A 23,062-nucleotide genomic window follows, 5' to 3' on the forward strand; every position below is an offset into this window, starting at 1 on the left:
GATATTTTTCTGCGACTTGGGAACTCTAATAGCGATACTATACTTGCATGATTTGCCTCGTGCCTCGGCACGCTGGATCTGTGAAATCGACGTTATTTACACGATATTTTTCGGCGATTGGGGACTCTGAATATCGGATACTAGACGATACCCTGTGCCTCGGCACGCCGGATCTGTAAAATCGCCGATATTTACCCGATATTTATCGGCGATTTTGGGACTCTAATATCGATATAAGACGATACTAGAATGACTTGCCCTGTGCCTCGGCACGCAAGGTCTGTGAAATCGCCGATATTTACCCGATATTTATCGGCGATTTCGGGACTCTAATATCGATACTAGAAGAAACTAGATTCTGTTCAATCGCGGGTAAATATCCGATATATATCGGAGATTTCACCAGCTTATACAGTTCTGGTCAAACCCGACTTCCAAGGACTGAATCTAACTTCGATACAAAACGATACTAGATTCTGTCAAATCGCGGGAAAATATCCGATATATATATTGGAGATTTCAGCACCTTACAGATTTTGCCAAACCCGACTTCCAAGGACTGTATCTAACTTCGATACTAAACGATACTAGATTCTGTCAAATCGCGGGTAAATAGTATGTCGGAGATTTCACCACCTGTAGAAGATCTAGCCAAGCCAATTTAACTTCGATACTGTATAGTCTCAGAGTAGCCGTAAATATCGGATATCATCATATAAAAGTGCAATGTCGCGGTGTCCTCCGGATTCACCGGGAGAAACTCCCCTGCATAACGTTCACCCCACTCACGCGTTTCACATGAAAACAGAACACAAATCATTGTGTTCACCAAGCTCAAACATTCACAAATCACAGACTTGAACCAAGTCTAGTTTCGCATAAACAATTAGCCTGTAACAACTTCCTGTAATGATAATAAACCACTGAAACAAATCTTTATCTCGAAATCCAAAATGAGCATGAAAAAGAGAACTGAATAATGCTGCAATGCGCTTGTTGGTGGACAAGTTAGATAGGCAAAATTCACTGTGATAGCAAAATACATCATTTTGCAAAGGCCACGGCGAATGACTTAGGAATACCTGAAGTTTCACCCGCCAGACTGTACGTTAAAGCCATTATGAATGATAGGCTATATTTTATGTATTCATCTATTTACAGGTTCCTCGAAAACTCAAAAGAAAGCTGAAATAAAACGCTGCGTGAAAGTGAACAAAAAGTAAACAAACAGTAACAAAACCAAACAAAAATAAAAAATGTTTACAAAACTAAAATAAAGTCGAGTGTAGGATACACACACAAAATAAAAATAAACAAATCAACAAAAACAGCCATCAAAAATAACATGTCTAATGTCAGTCTTAAACGAACCACTAATCGATATTATCATGATTGTTACCAACCAATTCATTAAAGTTGCTCATGCATATTTTGAGTGGAGAAAATTTTAAAACATTGATACGGCTACGGGGTGGTCTGAATGTAGGACAGGAGTGCAAAATTTTGCCCGGTGCATTGCATTGGATAGAGAGGTTGGCATCGTTACCATGTGACTTTATTAATTTTTTGTATTATCTGTAACCGTCTTCGATAAGAGATTTGGCGTTTGCTAAAACTTCATGCTACCTTTAAGTGCAGCCAATGCACCTTGCTATGGTTTGTCTTTTTTACCGTAAAAGATGGGAGAACTAGTACAGTGCGTCTACTCGGTAAACGCCCTCTCAATGAGTGAAGAGCCAGAAATTGAAAATACCGCTCTAGCACCTGTGACGATGGGGTGAATGATTGTCCAAAATCACAGAAATCATCTTACAGCAACCGAGTTTCATTCGTATATTTACTCTTAATATTTCGACTTCGCAATGAAATACTTGAAAATGCGACTTAACCCTGTATTTCCAGCCAACCAGTCAATAAATAAATAAACATAATTGTTATAACTTCAGTAGTACCAGCAAAGAAGCCGTGGTTTCAGAGACAGCATAACATAACGTGTTAAGTTTAATGTCCTTGCAGAAAGGCTCAGACAAGACAGTTGAATTTTTTCTACATACCATATCGAACTATATTTGTTTCACGGTTTAGTCTGTCGAGTCTTACATTTTGACAGATATGAACGTTTCTACTCACTGGTCAGTGAAGTCTTACTTTGTTAGGACGAAACACTTCTGAGTCACTAGGACTGAGTACTGATTTTAGTAGAAAACCCTCGCCATTTACAACTAGTACCTCATACTTCTAGGAGAAGTGAATGTATAAGACATGGTCTAGATGTATCCACGTTCGTCCTGACCTCGACCATAAACATATGGTTGCTGTAATCACCACAGAAAGCCAGAGTGAAAGGGCATTCAGTTTCGGTTTGTATTCATATATATTACGATAATTTTCAAGTTGCATTTTGCATCAAATCTGTTGGACGCAACGAACTTGGCGAAATCTTTGGGACCAGTGACAAGTTTATTAAGTACAGAATCTATATATCCATTGAAAGCCTGCGAGAAATCATCTCTATCCGTACAATCCGACTCTGTCGACGTGATATGTGCGCTGTCGTCGATCACACTAGTGCTATAATTGTACATCACTCTTTCATAATCTCAAGAGCAGGTTTGACGCTGGGCTGGAAAGTCCACAACCCTCACCGTCCCATCAAAGTGCAAACTAATTTCGATTACATTTGTCATGTAACTAAGGAAAATATGATATCTTTTGAAGAGTACGCTGCTCTCCGGCCGGGCGGTAGTTGAAATGGCAGACTTATATGACATTCAGTTGTCGAATTTTCGCGATCGCAACGTTTCGTCATTTTGACTTTGTGGACGAGGCATACGCTGCAATAACTCATATTTTCCAGACAACCACTCATAGATCACTATTTGAAGATTAATACCGACGCGTCATTGAAAATCACTGCAGTACAGCTGGCCTGAAACCTATTATCTGCGTACCCGTGATAGTTTAACCTGAGACAAGAAGTACATACAAGCCTGGTACTAGTATACCATGTAGAGCATGAATGAGCAACACAACCATATTCCCTTGTCATATAAAATGACTCAAATTGCACAATTTTTCACACCAGGAAAAAATTTATGACATTCACGATGAATTTCGACGGCTATGGAAGTTTGGTCGCCGCTGCTGTAGTGCCCGTTTCGAGAACGAAAGTGTGCCAATTAAATATGAACCAATCCGTACTTGCAGACTTTCCGTTGGAACTAGCTTTACAACAGGACGATTGCGTTATCTAAGGAACTTTATGATACCAGTATTCCTCTTTATATGCAGACGTCACGTCGTGGTACTACCAATCTTGAAGGCGGGGCTTTGCACATTTAATAAACGATATTTACTGTGTAGTCTCTTGTAATGGAGTTTTATCACTGGCTCCTGCAGCCAAAACGTCAAGTCTGCGCACGCCGATATATATGTGCAGAAATATAATTGATACTAGATTTTCTATACCTTTAACTCGGCAGGCGCTGGTTCTTTGAAAACAATGATGCTTAATCGAATTAGACTTGCAATTGAGGGATCATGAAATCGATAAAATATGATGCTACAATAACGTAACACAAGTTGTACGTTGAGTTCACTAATTACTGGGTCTGCTGAATTCACGACGTGTACCTGATACATGCCGAATTCCAATATTAACACCAGAAAATACTAAACATTGATGGTAATGTTTTTTTCATACTGGAAACTACAAAATCTGTCGACATCTCTGGAGCAGCATGCATTCCTATATCCAACACTAAACTTTGATACTGGATGACAGTTAGACTCATGAAATCACCGGTAAATATTTGAAATCTATCGGTGGTTTGACGAATCCACAGATTCGGCCCATGCAACACGACTTCCTCAGTGTGGCATTTACTCGGATTTTAGGCGATACAAGACTTATAAAATGGCAGGCAGATAACAGAGTTGCTCAACCGTGATCGTGAGTTTCTCAAAATACAAATGACAATTAATGTTAACTTCGAATGTATACTTTATTGTACGCATAAAGTGGCATGTTCCTGCCCTTTTTATTGGACGTACGGTCACCTTCCGCAGCCGGTCCTTCAAGAATTCCTGTCTGATTCTAAATAACGTAATGAATAAGAATCAAACCTAAAATTTCGATTACATATACAGTCTTGCTATAGTAGCCGTAAATATCCGATATCATGTAAAAGTTGGAAAAAATATTCGCTTTCCTCACTAATATGTAGTGTGAATCGTAAGATTTCCTTGGTGTTGACAGAAGTCGCACAGTGCACTTGACTAATTTGACGAGCGAGGAGACCATATATACTTAGCCGGCGATCGCGTTTAACCCTGCCTCAAAAAGTTGATAGTCTACTCCTCTTGAATCATGTAAAAAAGAAGTTTCGAGGTTTGGCAGATGCTTTACAATTGCCAAATAATTGAGCTTGCTTTACGTTTTTGTCGATGACGTTTGCAAATCGAGGAAGTTTACGATTCACAAAAGATGGGATTCAGTATAGGTGATGCTATTTATTTACATCAGGATAGGGGAGAAGTTCACAGTCGGTGAAAGTAATGCTTTCTTATAGTCTGAGATCAACATATTGAATAAAGAATGTCATTCCCATGATTGAAGGGTGAAAAATGAGTTGTTTATAAATGATCCACTACAGTAGATGATCGAAAACTGAGGAAAACCAAAGACGCTAATACGATACAATAAATTTATATAGCGCCTGGTATCCGTCAAAAAATTCACTGGCGCTTTACACAGTGTCACACAGATACGCTCTCTCGAAAAAGTCTGGATTTGAAAACTACATGTACGTGATACAGAACGAATATGACCAAGTCCCCATTCCAAAAGCATATGAAAATGCAGCATATGAAAATAATCGTTCACCATATGACTTGAGTTGTGTCAGTGGAGTTTTGAGAGATAATCCATCTCCTGAACGGAGAGATATCTGGAAAGGTTACTGCGTTCGATGATTGCAGTAGACTCGTAGAACCGTCCACAGCCTTGTCGGTGAGGACTAAATGCTTTCTTCTGCCGCTAAGTGATTGGGTACCGTGCGTTGTGGGTTCGAGCCCGATTGAAAACCATCGTATTCTGTACAAGACTGACAGCCAGCGGAATTTTTTCACACAATAGGAGATATATGTTCTTGTTTCTTCACCTGTGCAATTAAATGTGCAGCACAGTTTTGTATATTCTCTGTAATAAAGTGATGTTGGATGCCGGTAATCCCATGAAGGCGAGACTTTGCACAATTTTTAAATTTTACCATCTAGTATCGAGATTTTAAATATCAGCAATTTCGGGACTCTAATATCGATACTAGACTATGCTAGAATGACTTGCCTTGTGTCTAGACATGCCGGGAACACAGAACTGCAGCCCGACTTCCGTAGCCCGACTTTAATTTCGATACTTGACGATACGATACTGATTCCAACGTCGATACTAGACGACACTATAGACTTCAAGTTGTCATAGCGCGGGAACATATCTGATATATAGGAGATTTCACCACCTTACAGATCTGATCAAGACCGACTTTAATATCGATACTAGAAGACTATGATCCTAGAATGACTTGCCTTGTACCCTAGACACGCCGGTCCTGAGAAATCGCTTATATTTACCCTCAATTTATCGGCGACTCTAATATCGATACTAGATGATACTAGACTTGTCAAAGTGCTGGTAAATCTCCGATATCTCGGAGATTTCACAACCTTACATATCTGCTGCCGAGCCCGACTTCTGTAGTCTGACTCTAATCTCGACACTGGACGATTCTACATTTCTCAAATCGCGGGTAAATATCTGATATATTAATTGAAGATTTCACCCTCACAGATCTGGCGAGACCGATTTCCTAAGACTGGCTCTAACTTCGATACCAGACGATACTAGATTTCTCAAATCGTGAGTAAATATCCGAGGTATATCGGAGATTTCACCTCCTTTCAGATCTTGCCAAGATTTGTCGAATCGCGGGACCAGCGGGTAAATGTCCAATATATGGGAGATTTAACCACCATTGAAGATCTGGTCAGGCCAATCTAATTTCGATATTGTATAGTCTAGTATCCGCACATATCCGATATCATATAAGAGTGCAATGTCGCGGTGTCCTCAGTTGCTAGCTCATGATGACTATGGAAACTGTAAGGTAATATATCAAGCTGCTTTTGCCGAAATATGAAGTCACGCTGAAGAATAACCGAATAGAACACGCAAGCTGCTTGTCAGCTAGCACAGATTGTTCCATCAAAAGTGTATACACGGAAGTACTCTTCCAATACTGATTTTGTTCCAACATTTTCCAAGAGGAAAATGAATCGTTTTGTGATCGCGTATGTCTTTAGCTCGACTTACTCATCTGCTATCAAGACAGCTGAGAACATTTTCGAGATTTTGTTAAGAATTATTAGTAGACCTCATGTGGGCATACATGTTACTACAATACAAAGGGTAAATATAGTTTTATAGGCGGTAATCCTTGGAGCTATCCGAACTGTATGTTAATATTCTGCAAACGATCTTCACTAATGTAATAGTTTGACATTTCCTCTGCATAAAAGTCGACGATTATTTGACGTCGAGGCTTTTGCAACCATATCGGACCATGCGACCACGGCCGATGTTACGCGTCAAAGCACGGCAATCCGGACCAATCACATTGTCGTTAGGCCATAGACCTCCTCCGATCGGAATACATTTAGTTCATTGCCAGTGTCCGACACCGAGCGTTCATGCTGACGTTTTAAATCTCCGTCTTGTTTGAAATCCCTTTATGATATCACAACTCCTACGGGGTCTGGATGTAAATTTCGATGATGTGAAGAATTATAGCAGCTGTCTTTAAAATGCTGGCATTTAAATAATTAAAAGTAGATGATAGAAAAGTAAATTGTACGTATGTAATATTACATAAATATGTGAATGTTTGACATGTTTCGTGACGAAATATGGGTGAAAATATTTAAACGGGGTATCATATTCAGGGTTTTCTCTCGACTACGCATTTGCGCATTCGAACCATTGTTCTGTCCGAAAAAAAGTTACTGACAGCGCGGAAATTGCGCACAAATTACACATCGAGCAAAGATGCCCACACATTTGATCGGGTGAGCAATCGTATAGTGTAGCTACCTGTGAACTTGTCGTTGTTTCTAGCATAGACCCCGTTTTTTAGAGGGTATATGTTTCCAGTCATCAATACTCCGTCTTAAAAGACAAAATATCGCCTGCCATTCAGCTTTGGTGACATGCATGACGAGGAGTGTATGCATCGACAAAAAATAGCCAACGACGTAGTTTTTGTTCAGTCTCCATGGATACTAGCGCAATTTTATGTTCATCAGTTCATGTTTTGATAACGATAAAGTTTGAAAGCAAAACTGGAAACACTATATCAATGATGTGGAAAATTCCAGCTTTAGCCAAGCTTACGCGCGTGCGCTGAAGTGACGATCGATCTCGATGGCAATGCATTGCAACACGATCGTTTTGTTCGGCGCCCTGGGATCGGCGCATAATTTCATGGATTTAAAACCCCTAAATTCAAACCATATTGTGTCAAAGGAAGAAAATACGTCAAATTGTGATTCGGGGAAACCTGCGGATGACAAATCGACAGCACCCCACAAAGCTGACAAACATCATGAGGTCGAGTACGGGTCCTGCATATGGAGCTTAGACAACCCAACTGTAATGCTACGGGCCTCCTATAGGAAGGTGCTGTCAACATCAAAAGTGACTGCCCCCTAAAATGTCAAGAATGATCCCTACTTTTGATGAATGGGAACAGAGTCTGCAGAGTGCCATGCCCCTTTCAATGAACATGCAGAGAAAACACTGTTGGTATAGGCGTGCGGATTTGGATCTGAGACCATTTGATTTTCTTATTGTCTTTAACAGCTTGTTTTCTCATATTTGCTCCAGTTGTAACACAAAATCTGCTCATCTATTTGAGCTGGTATTAGTTTCCTGCATGCCTCCAATAATATTTAATGCAAACATTTGAGATTGGTCGTTTGATATTAACTTTCTTTACCGTTGACCATTCGGCGCGCAGCACCGGAAAGACTCTGGTTTATATTTAATCCGAACCAAAGTTATCAGCATTGATAATGAAATGTTTGAACGAGACGAAACACCGACCAATAGCGTACCGGCAAGAATGAGCGCCACAAATCAACTGCTAAGGCGCCAAATTCAAACTTACGGACCACCAAGAACAACCTTTTGGCTTCGAGTGCATATCAGCATTTGAGCATAGTTTCTCTTGAATAGTTTGTTGTACTTGGAATGGAACCTGTCAGCATAACTGCAGATGGACTTGGCGCGCAGCAATGCCATTCATCGGCTGAAGGGACGTTGGTTTGTGATATGCGACGCAGAATACGCATCACCCACAGCTATGGTGAAACATTCGGAGACATTTTGCGGGTGAGTTATTATCAGAGCACTTAATTTACGCTAGTTGATCGCTTTTAGTAAACTCGTTTCCTTCCGTAACAAAGGAGCTACGGAATCATCATAAAGACTTGTTTTTGTAATTGCATTGAAGGAAATGTAAATCATGGGATTACAAAAAAGGCTAACTTTTGGCTACGACAGGCGTCGTCGACGTGGTGGGTGCGTGAACAATAGACAGGTTTGTATACAAGTTGTACGTGAACGTGAACGCGTAACGTCACAAATTTCTAGCCATCAACTTGTGGGGGTCCAGACACTTCGCACCAAAACCAGTTCGCCCCACACAACTTCGCCCCAAAACCATTTCGCACCAAAACCACCTCGTCCCAAGTACTACCTCGTCCAAAGCCACTTCGCCCCAAGTACCACCTCGTACTAAAACCACTTTGCCCAAAGTCATACCATCAACTCGTCCTAAAACAACGATGCCACGATGTATCATAACGTTGATTTTACATGCAACTTATGTTGGCTACCACGGAAACATTTATCGATGCATGAAACGATAAACAGTAGACTAAGAAAGGAGAAACACGCAAACTACTCAATGCTACAACTCAGGTGCCGTGCGCGGAATCGCACGATGTCATTTCCTCGAAATGTGTACAATTTCAAGATTTCACTGTGTCCTGGGATGATAGAAAAGTGATGGAAACTTCGATAGCAGTTGTTGGTTATTTTCAGCTTTACCGGTTAGCGATAAGTTTGGGGCAAAGTTGCATTGTTTTGGGGGCGAAATGGTTTGGGGCGACGTGACTTTTGGGGCGAAGTGGTTTTGGTACGAGGTTGTTTTGGTGCGAAGTGGTTTTGGTGCGAAATGGTATGGGACGAGATGGTATGGTGCGAAGTGGTTTTGGTGCGAAGTGTCTGGGAACCAACTTGTGCATACCTTCTCGACGTAAGCCTACACGAAGCTGGCGTCGCGTATTTACATGGAGACAGCTGTTTTCACATAATTGTAATCGTGTGAATTTATTCTCATATTTAGGTAGCAAAACGTTTATATATAAACTTTTCTCTATTTATGCGAGGAATTAGCGTTCGTATCCGCCGCTATCTCATGCCACCCATGACAATGCATAAACACTCGGGCGAAAATCACTGAAACAAAGGTCATCACGATAGGTCACTGGTGCCGTATAAATGACCAATCAGCAGTAGAATAAATTACGTCATACGGTAGAATCGTTCTGCAGAACGCTTGGCCTCAACACACGGCCGATTTCTTCAAGACGATGCAAGTACCATGTTGATCAGCGTGATTTTCGAGAAGATGGTTAAATTTCTGATCCAACAAGGTATATGGTAGTGTAGTTTTTGAATGTTTTGTGTGAGCGCACGGCCAGTTGAAAACCCATATCATGTGATTATTTAGCCCTGCGTACGATGCTGTGTGTTCCGCTACAGCTAATCGCCCCGCTCACCACTGTGGTGAGCGGGGCCGGGGCGATTAGCTGTAGCGGAACACACAGCATCGTACGCAGGGCTAGTGATTATTGAGTATTTAGGTTGCTGTGGCGGGCATATCGACTACGGGGTCGATAGATCATGGAGCTAGCTCCGAGCCGAAAATCGATCTACTCAGCAGATCAACTATCGATAATCGAGCGCCTAGTGTGCTATTGAGCTATCCCTGTGATCCGGAAACAGACTACGGGGACTCGAGCCGAATCACTTTTTACGCGTGCCACACGAACAGGCGACGTAACGCGTAGCTCTACATGGCAGGGCTCCGTGTTACCAGCGTTATACGGCCACCCACCACATGTGGTGGAGGCCGTATAACGCTGGTAACACACAGCCCTGCCATGCAGAGCTACTAGTCGTAACGCGTAGCCATACTGATTACGTGTACGGCAACGCTACTGGATTCTTCGCGTTCATTCACGTAAAACGCGTAGCCAAACCAGTCTAATTACGGGGATTCATGTTCATGACATTACAGCATCACACGTGACGTGCACTGCAGCTCATAAAGATATAATCCCCAGTACCGCAGATATGTTTAAAAGGCGTTTAACCTCAAGTTCATGTGACCACAGGGCAGATCGTCCATGTAGCCGACACGAACAAATAATAAAGAATGAGCTACAGTCCCTCCACAAAATGGGACTTTGACAGTGACGTATACTTTTCTACAACTAAAATCAGTAAGTTTTGCACCCGGGTTTTGCACAATTCAATTTTAAAACATAGTTTACTTATATGTCGACCACGTTAATCACTTTCAAAATCTTCGTGTTTTTTTATTGTTATTTTGAATGCATAATCTTATACTCGCGGACGCTCCAGATGAATTGCAACTACTCAACACTGTCGTTCATATTAATTAGTAAGGGTTTAGGTGATAGAGGATTGACCTGACTGTGTATAAATAGGATCATGCCAGATACATTATATCCACAGTGAAACGACCAGCAAAAATATTTTAAAAATTGCGGCATTTAATTGGTATAAAAGAAAAGAAGTAGGAATCCCTCTTATCTTGTCTTGATTGTTGAGTATTAATACACTTTGATTTCAGAGGACAGTAATCAAAACGAGCTCATTCTCACATGCAATGAAAACAATGAATGAACATGGACCACAAGAAAATAAGGCTGTGCCGGATGATGACGTTTACGAGTTTGGGGTTTACTCTGAGGAAAATGCAAGACATCCCTTTGTTGATCTGACTGAGCGACGAAAATCCTTCAGGTTGGTTTGTGCACTTGATGTCATGTATTGGTGAAAAATCAATGACAAAGTAGATAATTGTAGAGGTTGCACAAAGATTAAGGCATGGGCAGTTAAATTAAATATGATCGATCGTCTTTGATTATGTAGTGTTGTATATATTCAGAGTAGGAATTTTCACTTTTATTACATGATACCTAGCGGACAGTACCATTAATTAGGGGTGCCTCGTGGGTTTAAAGGGCTGAACATAGCCGATAGACAGCACGTTTGCCAAAGTTAAACTATGTACTAGTTCAATATTAAAGTCATGTTTTGTCTTCTCAACACTCTTCACTAAGTTCAAAAAATCTGTTTAAATAAATGTGTTTGCCTTAGTTGTACTAAGTTGTACTACTGAATGTGGTACTAGCTCCATGAATGTGTGAAGTGGGGTGCAAAATGGCAAAAGACATCACAGGGCAATAAAATTTGCATGCAGTGAATATGCTTTTTACATCTTCAGAAATAAATGTGGCAAATTTTTCAATAGGTGGTCTTGCAGTAAATGGAAAGAAACAAACTGTCCAATGGAGATGTAACCACTGCCACATGCGCTCAACTGCTAGTCGCCCTTCCATTTAGCACGCATATTCAGCCTCTCACAACTGTCAGCCACCCCTAAAAAATAATGGTACAGTCCGCTTGGTACTTCTGTGGCAACATACTTGACAAGGCCCAATATGTTGATCATATATTTGTGTGTTATAAATAATCGTATATGTATGTTCATTTCAAAAAAAAATTTGAGTTGTCTTCCATGTTATTGCTATATAATATGTCACATTAATTGCAACTTTGTAACTTGTACATCATAGGACTGGATGACAGACAATGAATGGCTAGATGTGAATGATGTCATCTTGCATTCTATACCAAATGAAATATGTGTCCCACAATAGGTGAACCAACCTAACAAGGATGAAGGTTGACGATGTCATTAAAACCATCTCTACCCTTTATGATAAAGGCAAAGTAAGTGCAATGATATTGATTTTGAAAGTGAAAGAAATTACTGAAACATATAGGAGTTTGAATGTGCCATCACCTCAAACTGCAATAGAACTGCAGGCACGGTCACTTTCAGTAATCAAGAGCTCCAATGATTGATCTTTATGTACAGAATTACTTGAGATATAAAAGGACTAATGTACAGATGCTCATCTGTGGTGGGACTTTGTGATCACAAGCCTATCAAGGGATAATCTATAGAGGCTTTTAGGGGCCTGAGTATCAAGTTTTAATGCCAACAACAATTTCTTATACTCCTACAAGCATCTTGAGGTACACTTAGTATCGCTACTGTGTCATAATCATTGTGTCATCTTTTATCTATAATGTTTGATTAATTTTTGGGTGTGGTTTTGATTTGTGTATCCACTGCAGTTTCTTGTTGTAGTACTCCCTGCTTATGAAAAGTCCAGGACAGCCATACGTAGACAGTCAGCATTGTCATTGTTTAAAATTGAATTAATTCCAGACTAGAAATCATTTGTCATCAATAAAAAATGGTCTTCATCCACAAGCACATACAGAAAATATTGCCAACCATAATTATTTTGTTATTCAAGCAAGCTGTCGGGAGTAGAACAGGAAACTGCAGTAGATACAGAGAAGAAAACTTGATTGGCCAAAAGGCACATTCAATGTCCCTTTTATATACATAGACACACACAGACACACAGACACACAGAAATGTTTTCACAACTGAAGATTTCTGAACTTTACAGAATATATATATTCTTGAGTTCAGAAATCTTCAGTGTGTAAAAATATATATATATTATATATATATATATATATATATATATAGATATATATATTGAATTTATATATCACCTTGTCTTACCACAGTCACAGGAGGATGTCACCCTGCTTTCAAAGTTTGAATGAAGGGGGAGGGGAACGAGCATCCACCTTTTGACATCGGCAAAAAATAATCTAACTCCTAGCCTCCAAAGCCAAAGAAAGTGACCAGTCTCTAAGTTTATGGTTAATACTGTATGTAAAATATGCCAGCTCTGATAATGTTGAGTTGCAAATACTGAATTCCACTGTATTTTATCGTGACTTTCTCCAGCCATTTCAATCTTTGAATTCCACTGTTTTTCAGAATTAAATTCAATAGTGATTGTGTCTATATTTCATTCTCTCAACTGTATACATCAAAGAAAGCAGGGTATAATTGAGTCTAAACAACAACTCTGGGAAACCACATCAGGGTCAAAGAGTCTTGAGAGGTTATCAAAGTGGTAGTCCCTTTAATTTCTTACCTGTGTTCTCTCATGATAATTCATGTTGAGTGCCATTAAGCGGTAGATCTTTGTGCAGTTCTGTGACCTCAGACAGCTTATTAACTGTTCACTAGACTCTTTGGAATAAGTGTTTGAAAAAACTACACATTGTTTCAAGCACAAACCTTGGTACCTTTTTAGCCTTTTGACCGTCAAAAAGATTTTCATGTTTTGCCTAAACCCGATTGAACAATGAAGAAGTGTTTATGAGTACGTGATAAAGAGGGTCTATGAAATATGTATAATCATGTGATGATTTGAACAGGAACTACTTTTGCAATAACTTAATTAACTATTGATCACATAATATGTACTTAGATATATAGAAATACATGTATGCAGCTGAGGAACACAAATATTGAATTTCTCTCAATAGACTTGGGTGTCACAAACCACAAATATGATAGTTCTGGACTTACTGAAATATCATTGACTAAATACATTTTTACACATTGTAGGCTGCAATGCAGTCAATATAATCAGAACATAATACTACAACTTAATTGTTTAACTTCCACTAATGTTGTCCAAAATTTATTTAATACAGATCACTGATGAGGAGAAATTTATCTGGCAGACCTATATTGAAGAGTTGCACATGATTTTTGTTCAACCATCATACAAAACATGGTTGATGAATGACTTCAAGCGATGGCGTTATGAATGCAGAAGACTTCTGTAACAGATGATAACAGATGATGAAGAACAAAGGATAAGGAAACTATATAAGAATCATGAAAAGATGAAGACATTGTCTAAGGTATGAGGAATAAGATACGTCTTGTGATATTCTAATGGCCCAAGCACATCAAGGATGGAGAAAGGCAACTTTATGAGCAACTAAACAAGTTGACCATCCCAAGTCTAGTGACATGCAGGTGGAATTTATTTGTTATGTTGCTAGACACAGTACTAACATCAGGACTCTGAACACATTTTGTTTGTATTGCCATCAAAACTCAGACTTTCTAGATCATACACAGAATGCATAGACATACAACAATGCTAATATAGGCAAAAATGCTCCAATTATGCATATTATATACATACATATATTTATTAATATTATTCAACCTTCAGCCAGCAACAGGGTTGGTGAAAAATGGCAGACGGAGTGGGGGCCCAAATCAAAATTATGAATGCCAAAGGCATTTCATCAAAAGTCTCCTACATGTTCAAGTATGCGTACAAATTAAACTACTCAACCAGCAATGTTAATTTGTGTTAATTTACTGTACACGTCTGGTCCTAACCATTTTTCATGTTTGACAGATAAAGATCAAAATTGTGAAGAAAAACAAAAATTGATTGATAAACAGTCAGTTGTACATATTCTTTTTATACTCTTCCAAAAATTTGTAAATAGGGGATATTATGCTGACAATTTAATACAACCTGCATGTAAAATTACGGAGACTCCTTTGGTCTGAAAATTATTTTTTTTTTACATAAAAACAATACATCTGACATTGTCCTTGTGACCAACCAAAATGTATACAAGATAATTTCATCATCCTTTCATTCCATGTAGTTTTGCAGGTCAAAAACACAGCAGTTTTCCAGAATATTTTTTTCCTAATTAGTGCAGAATACATTTGACAAAACCATCTCAGAGATCATGAACTGTTAGTTTTAACTTGATAGATTCAACTTGAAATCATCCTGGATAGCAGAAATGTAAGCTCTCATCTATCTGTGCATGACTTTCTCTGCTACCTGGTTTCACTTTAGGCTAAAATATGAACCAAAAAAGGTACGATCATTTCAGTCTTCTTGGCAAAATGGAAATTCAGCTTTAAGAACTATTGTGGTGGCAAGTACAGGTTCAGGATGTTGAACTGAGATGGGGAAGTTCTATTTTATATATTAATAGAAGGATATGTCCCTAAAAAGCGCAGAAAAAGTTACTATGATGATTTTGTTATATCTATTTTATCTTACAGAATGATGAAGAATAATGAAGGCTAAAAAAGTAGTGTCACATTCAAGTTGGTATTCAGTCTACCACAGAAGCCCTCATTTAGAGATGATCTGGTTCCAGCGATTTGATTGGACCTTTCGCAGTAACAATCACTCTTGTGCCTTTTTCGGGGATGTTCTAGCTTTATCACATCAATGAAATATCATCACGGATCTCTATTAAAACTCATGTGTATTCAGTCTCAAATATCAGAAATATTTGTGCAATTATGTGTCAGCTATACATGTAATGCTGGTGTTGGGAAATTCTTACATGTCAATGGTAGACACTCATTAATAATATCACATGACATACTTTGACGATGGCCATTGGTTGACTGTTCCCTACGGTGATGTAAGACAACATCCTCAATGACCAGATAAGTGTCACTTTAGTAGTGCTGTGCTGGAAGTGTGCTGTTCATCGTCATGTAGGCAATCGTTTCAACAGTGTATGTTTTTCTGATCAGTTTACAAACTGTGAAAGATGTGTGTATTTCATTTAGTATGTGATCACTGTTAGGTTCATGCTATATAGCCTCGAGTGCCATCAGCTGATTTCAGTTGAATTTCAACCATTTTCATGGAGGTCAAATCACAAAATGTACTTCCAAGGTATTTTAAACATGAATATTCTATCTTGGTTTTCTATGTTATCACTTTTAATGACACAAGAAACTACCGTACATATTTGAGCATAACCTCCTCCCTTTCTATAAGCCCCTCTACTACTAAGGTCACATCTGACAAAATGAATGTAGACTTGCTATAAATACAAGGAGAATGGCTGTTTTAAAGATATTTTTGACATCATTGAACAACTTTTTTGAGGATGATTTTCTCGTGAACTTAATAAAATTAAAAATTAAAACCAATCAATGCATCAGTATTCTATTTTTCTTGTGTGTATGAGACTGGAGTATGTTTGACTTGATTGCAAACATATTCATATTCAATTTAAACTAAATTTCTGGCAACGAAACTTAAGAAGTGACTTTTGCAAATTTAGTACTTGAGCTATCATGGTCTAGAAAAGATTTTGAAGTCACTGTTTAATCTGAAGCCAAAAACACAAAAATTGCACACGCAGGGGCTTTGTGTTTTTTGAAAAAAAATCATGTGATTAATCAGAATGAATGCCAAGAAATCATAGTGATTAATCAAGAGTAAATGCATATGATTAAAAAAGTGTTGGGAAAAAATCATGTGATTTATTATTGAATCACATGATTGTTCTGAGGAGTTTTTTGTCAATCTCACTGTTAATCATGTGATTTTTGAAAATCACATGATTAAACAAATGATTTTCAAAACTTTAGGAGGGGCTAAGTAAACAATACTTGGTATTGGGAGATAGTGTATTATGAATGACATTATATGTATATAAAATAATATTCATCGTGCTGGTAATTGAAAACATAATGAATGATTTTTAAAATGTTTTGGAATATTGCTAAATTAATTTGGAAGGTGTTTATTATAAATCTCACCCATAAGGTCGTCAGCGATTTCAGCTCTCTTTCAGAATGATCATTTATCGGTTAGTAGAAATCTAATAGCTACATGTATGCTATGTGATTGCTACATTACCAGAAGAGGGAGCAGACTCAAGATTGTAGTTTTCAGACGATCATATCTAACCACAGGTGCTGACCTCAGCTGGGATTTCTACTAAGTAGATTGATTTTCAGCTCGATCTATCAATCCCGTAGTTGATATGCACGCCACTGTGTGTATTGCAGTGGCGGGCATATCGACTATGGGATCGATAGATCGAGCCCAAAATCGTCGATCTACTTAGCAGACTACCCAGCTAAGGAACACCGGTGTATGCAATCATTCAGATCGCGTCGTACGGTTATGCACTCAACTGATCAGGAGTGACTACGGCAAGAATGGGATCTGGATGTTCATTTGTGGGTCAATTTCCTCCAACAAAGTGTAGCGAGCAAATGTATGTATCTTTCGTAACATTTTCTGTCTGAAAATTCTACATGATTGAATACATCGTCTACACTTTTGCAAATCTTGGCTGGCTTTCACGAAATCCTGATTACTATATATGGAATCGCTCTTACAAACCCCATAACAGCAGTGCTTAGTGGCTACCATGATGATGGAAAACGGTCAATTAGCACAATTTTGACGATTGTACGATCAGTACTGCATCGCTCGTACGTGTGAGGTGAAACCTATTAAAGTGTATGTCCCGCATAAATTCAAAGTTAATTTTGCTTAAAATGAGCCATGCTATATGATTTTGCCACCCCTACTTTATCAAATAAATGCATCACCCCAATGAAACGACGAGGTTAAATATTATTAAAATGCAATATGTTGTGCGACTTTGAAGTTAGCTGCCATTCGGGTTGTTTCGGAATTCGCGGGCATTGCCACCGGAAATGACGTAACTAATAGAATGTACGAGTGAGTGTGTTCACCTCTGCCATAGCGAATGCTTACCGCTGTGGCTTCAACATGGTGAGAAGTTACGCCTTTGGTGGCTGAAGTAACAGCAGCCATTGTCAGTTTATTGCATTTTAGGATGATGTATTAGCCGCATTTGACAAAATTATAAGAAAGGGTCGGAAAAGAGGCATTCAGACAAGCGTTTTCTGCGGTGCACATTTTCGAGTGCCGTGACTTAGAATAAACACGGTTCGGAAGCCAGATGTACGGTAAGATAGACTTTAATTCCTGGAGTTACTACATCGATTATGTAATCGCAATGCCGTACCAGTACGACCATTGTCACCAGAAAGCTTCGCATGTATCATCATCAACTGGGACAAGAGCGAGAACAGCAGCAAGACTGCGACAGGTTGCCCAAAACATGTCAAGGATGCGGGGGGCCGCGGAGAAGTATGGCCATGTTTACATCCCCAAGACTGATCGCCGATTCAGATGCTTTACGAAAGTGATTGTAAATAATAAATGAATACAAGTACTAGATCTCATGCATGCGTGACTCTATAATTAGTAACGTTAGGAGATATCTAATTTTATATTCCTAAAAAGTTTACGTAGTGATTGACTGACTCTTTCCGAGACTGAACGATAGGTTGTGTATAATACAGCACGGCGCTGCCAGTAACAGTGACAGAACGTGTAGCAAAGAAGTGTATACTGTTGACGAAGCAGTCGCGTTGTCGTCATCTGTTCCCTTCTGCTCGACTAAGTCTCCCCTAAAATATTTTAGCTTCTTTGAGAATTTCGCAGTCATGAAACAATGAACACTGTGCTTTATATCGCTGACACTTAATCAAGAAAAAAAACTGCGGAAGCGTAGCTGATCACTCCGTCACAGAAATGACCGGCCGAGCCGCCCGGCCTCGGGTGCCAGTGTGCCCGATATTTACATCATGTCAATTTTAATTTATCTCTTCCCGAGAATTTGGCTAGACATGTCTTTACGGTCGCATATTTTTAAAAGTGCCCATGTTCATGTGAGGTTTTATAACGCCAAACTGAAGATTTTGCGGCGAGAATACTACCTTTGGTGTTTATGCTAACATGACCCTCAGCCTGTTCCACTTCCAGCTGTTGATAGGAAAGATGTGTGTTATGAACGGTGGACAATTTTCAACTTGATCTCTACTACATTTATCTACAAGCGTCATGGTGTAATTCAAATTTTTATATACAGATTTTGAACGAGGCAATTTGTGTTGAGAAGTAATAATAAGGTGGGATGGCAACTCCAGACTTATATTTATATTTTGTTAGCTTGCGGTTGTGTGTATGGTAGTGCACTGGTGTGTTTGACTGTGGTCACGGTGGGCTTGTCACTGACGCGACGGCAAGAGTTCCGCTCTTGTTCTCGTTTAGGTTAGGTTCCGACTGTTAAAATTTGCAGGCCTGTAAATTCTGAACAGCTTTGTCATATCTTCTGTAACGATGATATTCTCAGTTGCACTGCTTTCACTCATGAAATTATCACTATCTCCATAGTCAATGCACGGAGTCACCATCACCCTTCTATTAGTGACGTCACAGCTACTTACGCCAAAACGGGGCGAGCTCGGCAATTTCCGGAAAATGTCGCCATGATGGAAATCGAAAAGTGCAACTTTTCCCGTGTTTTCGTCGAAATAACATAATACAACCGTCTAAAAACCGCTCAAATAAGCTTCAGTTTGTGTGTAAATGTTTGTTTTATTAATACCAATTTCATTGACAACCAGAACTATAGTATATGCCCCAAGTCAAACGAAAAAGTCTCAAAATGTGGCAGGACTCACACTTTAACAATGCGGAAATAATGCAAGTACCATAATACATTTTGCATATCCCAGGAGCACTACTTGCGTTGACCTCACTGTGCTGCTAATGACTGTCATTTATGTAAAAGCCAATAATAGACATAGACTAAAACCGACAGCGGGATGTATAAGTTTAGACCACGTACGGCGTGCGATGTGCACAATTATATCATACCAGTATATTGATTGTGCAAATACAGCGATCTGATTGGTCAAGACTCGAAAAGACCCGTGGTATATTAGTGATATACCACGGCTGGCATACGCGCGAGCTCTCAGCATCAGTAAAAATGCATTTTTGACGTTCCACGTCAGAATTTCAATATACTGTTATGATATAATAGCAATAAATCACACCCGGCTATGGTATATCACTAGATTTTGACTAGTTCACTTCATAATGCACTCGCTAATGCTTGTGCATATATGGCGTGAACTGGTCAAAATCTTGCGGTATACCATAGCTTGGTGTGCTTTATTGCTTAAATATTTGTGGGGTATGAATTTTACATATTTATACTTTATATCTTATACAGATTTTTTATTGCACATAATTAAAGGCAGGGGGAGCCTATAAATACCCCCTATCTCCCTGGACATTCATAATCCAACATGAGTGGCACATGGTAACAACGTCAACGAATGCTCCCGAAAATCTGGATCTTTGAACAACCATGGTGTAAATTAAAGCACTGTTCCAACATATTACGTTTTGTGAATACTTGTGGCATCACCCTGTTGGCGAAATTCTCTCATTTTTTTTTCCATTTTAAGTTGATTTTTTATGCCAAAACTGCTTCGATGCTGTGTTCGAAGCGTCCAACAAACAATAGATGAAAGCATTCAAACAGCTGCCAATCACGAGGGGACGCGCAAAGGTGCAAACGATCAAACATTTGTTGTGTACATCGGATCGATTACGATGTCAACAATGAATAAACGATTCTTACTACTGAACAAAAAACTTGACCAACGGTTACTGAACACGCGCCTCAATGAATTCAGACACAAACGGACTACTTCATGGTTTCAAGCAGATTGCCTCTCCCTTTTTGTTCGTTGATCTGTGTACCTGTAGGCCTATGAATGGGTGATGTGTGTGTTGACCTGCAGTACGATATTTTACGATAGATCGCTTTTGGAAGTATGTTGTGGCCTAGCCCTGCGTACGATGACGTGTATTCCCGGCGTTATACGGCCTCCCATCACAGCTCTGCTGATTACCATGGACAAAACCGGCAACATGCGGATCCAATTTGGACGGAGCACGAAAAACTACTTTTCTAACTGTTTTCGGCCGAAATCAACTCGATTCCGATCTACATGTATGCAGCCTACCCAAACCACTCAACCGCTCACAGACTGCGAAAAAATGCTCTCGTGACGTCCAAAACCGTTGTTTGCTCGCGATGCACGTCAATGGCTCAGGCAGTGGACGGGCAGTGGATACGTTCATGCCACGATTACATGTATACAGGTGCCCATGAGCTTCATTATTTCCTGTTGGGTCGGGGCGATGAAACTAAATCGTGATTGATTCATCTTTGTCGGATTTGACCAAAAAGAGACACTTGACATAGATTATAGCATCAAATGTTGACCGTTCAGACTGAAACATAATAAAAGGTCTGAAGATCGACGTGATCGGTGATGTCGTTCTTCTCTATACGTTTTTCTGAGCTTGCTTTTTACTAAATTGTTCGAGTATTATCTGACGTTTTTTTGAAAACTTAATCGACTTTTCTTTCCCAACCAGGGCACAACATTACCTTTTTTACTTTCATGGTAACCTAGGATGAATTAAATCGCAGATTAATAGACTCTTATGTTCTTCCTCGATTGTCCGTGACTGATTTTGCAGTCCCAATATCGATATTGCGTTCGCACTCGGGTGTCTTGAAACTTACGTCATTCACTGAAGTAGTTTTCGGACAAACTCAAGAAATTCGACAACTACTAACGAATAGTTGGCAAAATTTACAGAGACAAGCAATAATAATTATGGTCATTTTACCGTCTTTTTTACCATTTTTGCCGTCTTTAGATAAGCGGACTCGCTTGACGGAAACAGTATATAACGATCTGAGTTCCCATTTTTACCCTACCGTGCGAGTGTAGTATTCGAATGAGTGAGATCATAATCTTACGCTGTTCCGAGTGGTCTGGAGGTTTTTATAATATACAATAAATTGACCTTATCAAAATTACTCTGTTTTACATTGCTTGGATATTGATATTCCATACGTTTTGACTGTTGATTTGAAGTCTTTTGATTCCCCATTGGCAGCAGCACATGTACGGTTACAACCGCCATGTGATGACCAGAGTGTGATTGTAAAGTTGTCGGGAAGTTGTTCAGAAGAAAAATCATTTTGTATTTAGAGGCTTCAGTTCGGGATTTTTCAAGATAAACAAATCATTATACATTTCCTACGTCTTTGAAACGGGGATTACGGTAATCTTTCATGTGATGAAAATTTTGTGAACGTCTTTGCAATGTGTTCCCACGATGAGTGTGAACTGATTCTTTGTTAGTAAAAAATCGTCAGAAATGGTCCAGTGACCGTGATAAAATAAACACAGATGCAAAACCATTGCGAGGAAGATAGTAAGAAATTCACATTGCAATATTTGCTGTCGTATTTCTCAGCAGGAATAATAAGTTTTTACACGTGTATAAGAACAGCAAGCAGGTGTTCGGCGGTCAATTGCTTCTATCATAATGATCTTGATCGCAGCTATTTGGCGAGAAGACAGCGGGTACTTATAATCTCGCAAAATTATTGATATCATGTCTTTGTGTTGAAAATTTTCGATCGGAGGCAGCTCAAATCAACAGCCGTGATATATTCGGAATCGTGTTCTCACTGGACACCGAACTACCTGCTATCAACAGTACGTTATGTACCATCGGCGGTAACACATTGGTCGTAATCTTGTCTAATTCTGCCCCGCCGTTTGTACCGTCCAGAAATTTCAAAGCTAGATTTTTTTTTACCCTGACATATAATACAGCAACCTTGCACACTAATGATCATTCCACTGTTTCTGTTGGGGTTTATTGTTGGCTTTTTAATTTGCTCCGTGGCCCCGGTAAGATTTTTTCAATACGATACACAGTTTGAAATTTTTTCAAGGTAAATTTAGTATATTCCCAGTTTGTGGGGTAGAGTTTTCTGGAGTGAAAGTTTGAGTTGACGCTGATAGAGTAGACGTCGAGCCCGGCACAGTTGACTGGGACCCGGTCTGTTTGGGTCGTTTAGTTCAGAAACCTGCAGCAGAGTTCTGTATAATCACCATTCGGCATTTGGGTGATTTTTTGGTCAAAGTAATGCAGTAACAATGTACGCCAGATT

The 23,062-nt window shown here is 39.3% G+C and overlaps 1 long non-coding RNA gene across 1 annotated transcript; it reads left to right on the forward strand.

Moving 5' to 3' along the window:
• Nucleotides 1-9,660: 9,660 nt before the first annotated feature.
• Nucleotides 9,661-15,809, forward strand: LOC139126019 (uncharacterized). Its single transcript, XR_011550435.1, has 4 exons — nt 9,661-9,774; nt 11,001-11,173; nt 14,033-14,245; nt 15,429-15,809. It is a non-coding gene; the product is annotated as an uncharacterized lncRNA (long non-coding RNA).
• Nucleotides 15,810-23,062: the final 7,253 nt, after the last annotated feature.

Source organism: Ptychodera flava (assembly GCF_041260155.1).
Source record: "Ptychodera flava strain L36383 chromosome 3 unlocalized genomic scaffold, AS_Pfla_20210202 Scaffold_26__1_contigs__length_13983176_pilon, whole genome shotgun sequence".
Classification (NCBI taxonomy): domain Eukaryota; kingdom Metazoa; phylum Hemichordata; class Enteropneusta; family Ptychoderidae; genus Ptychodera; species Ptychodera flava.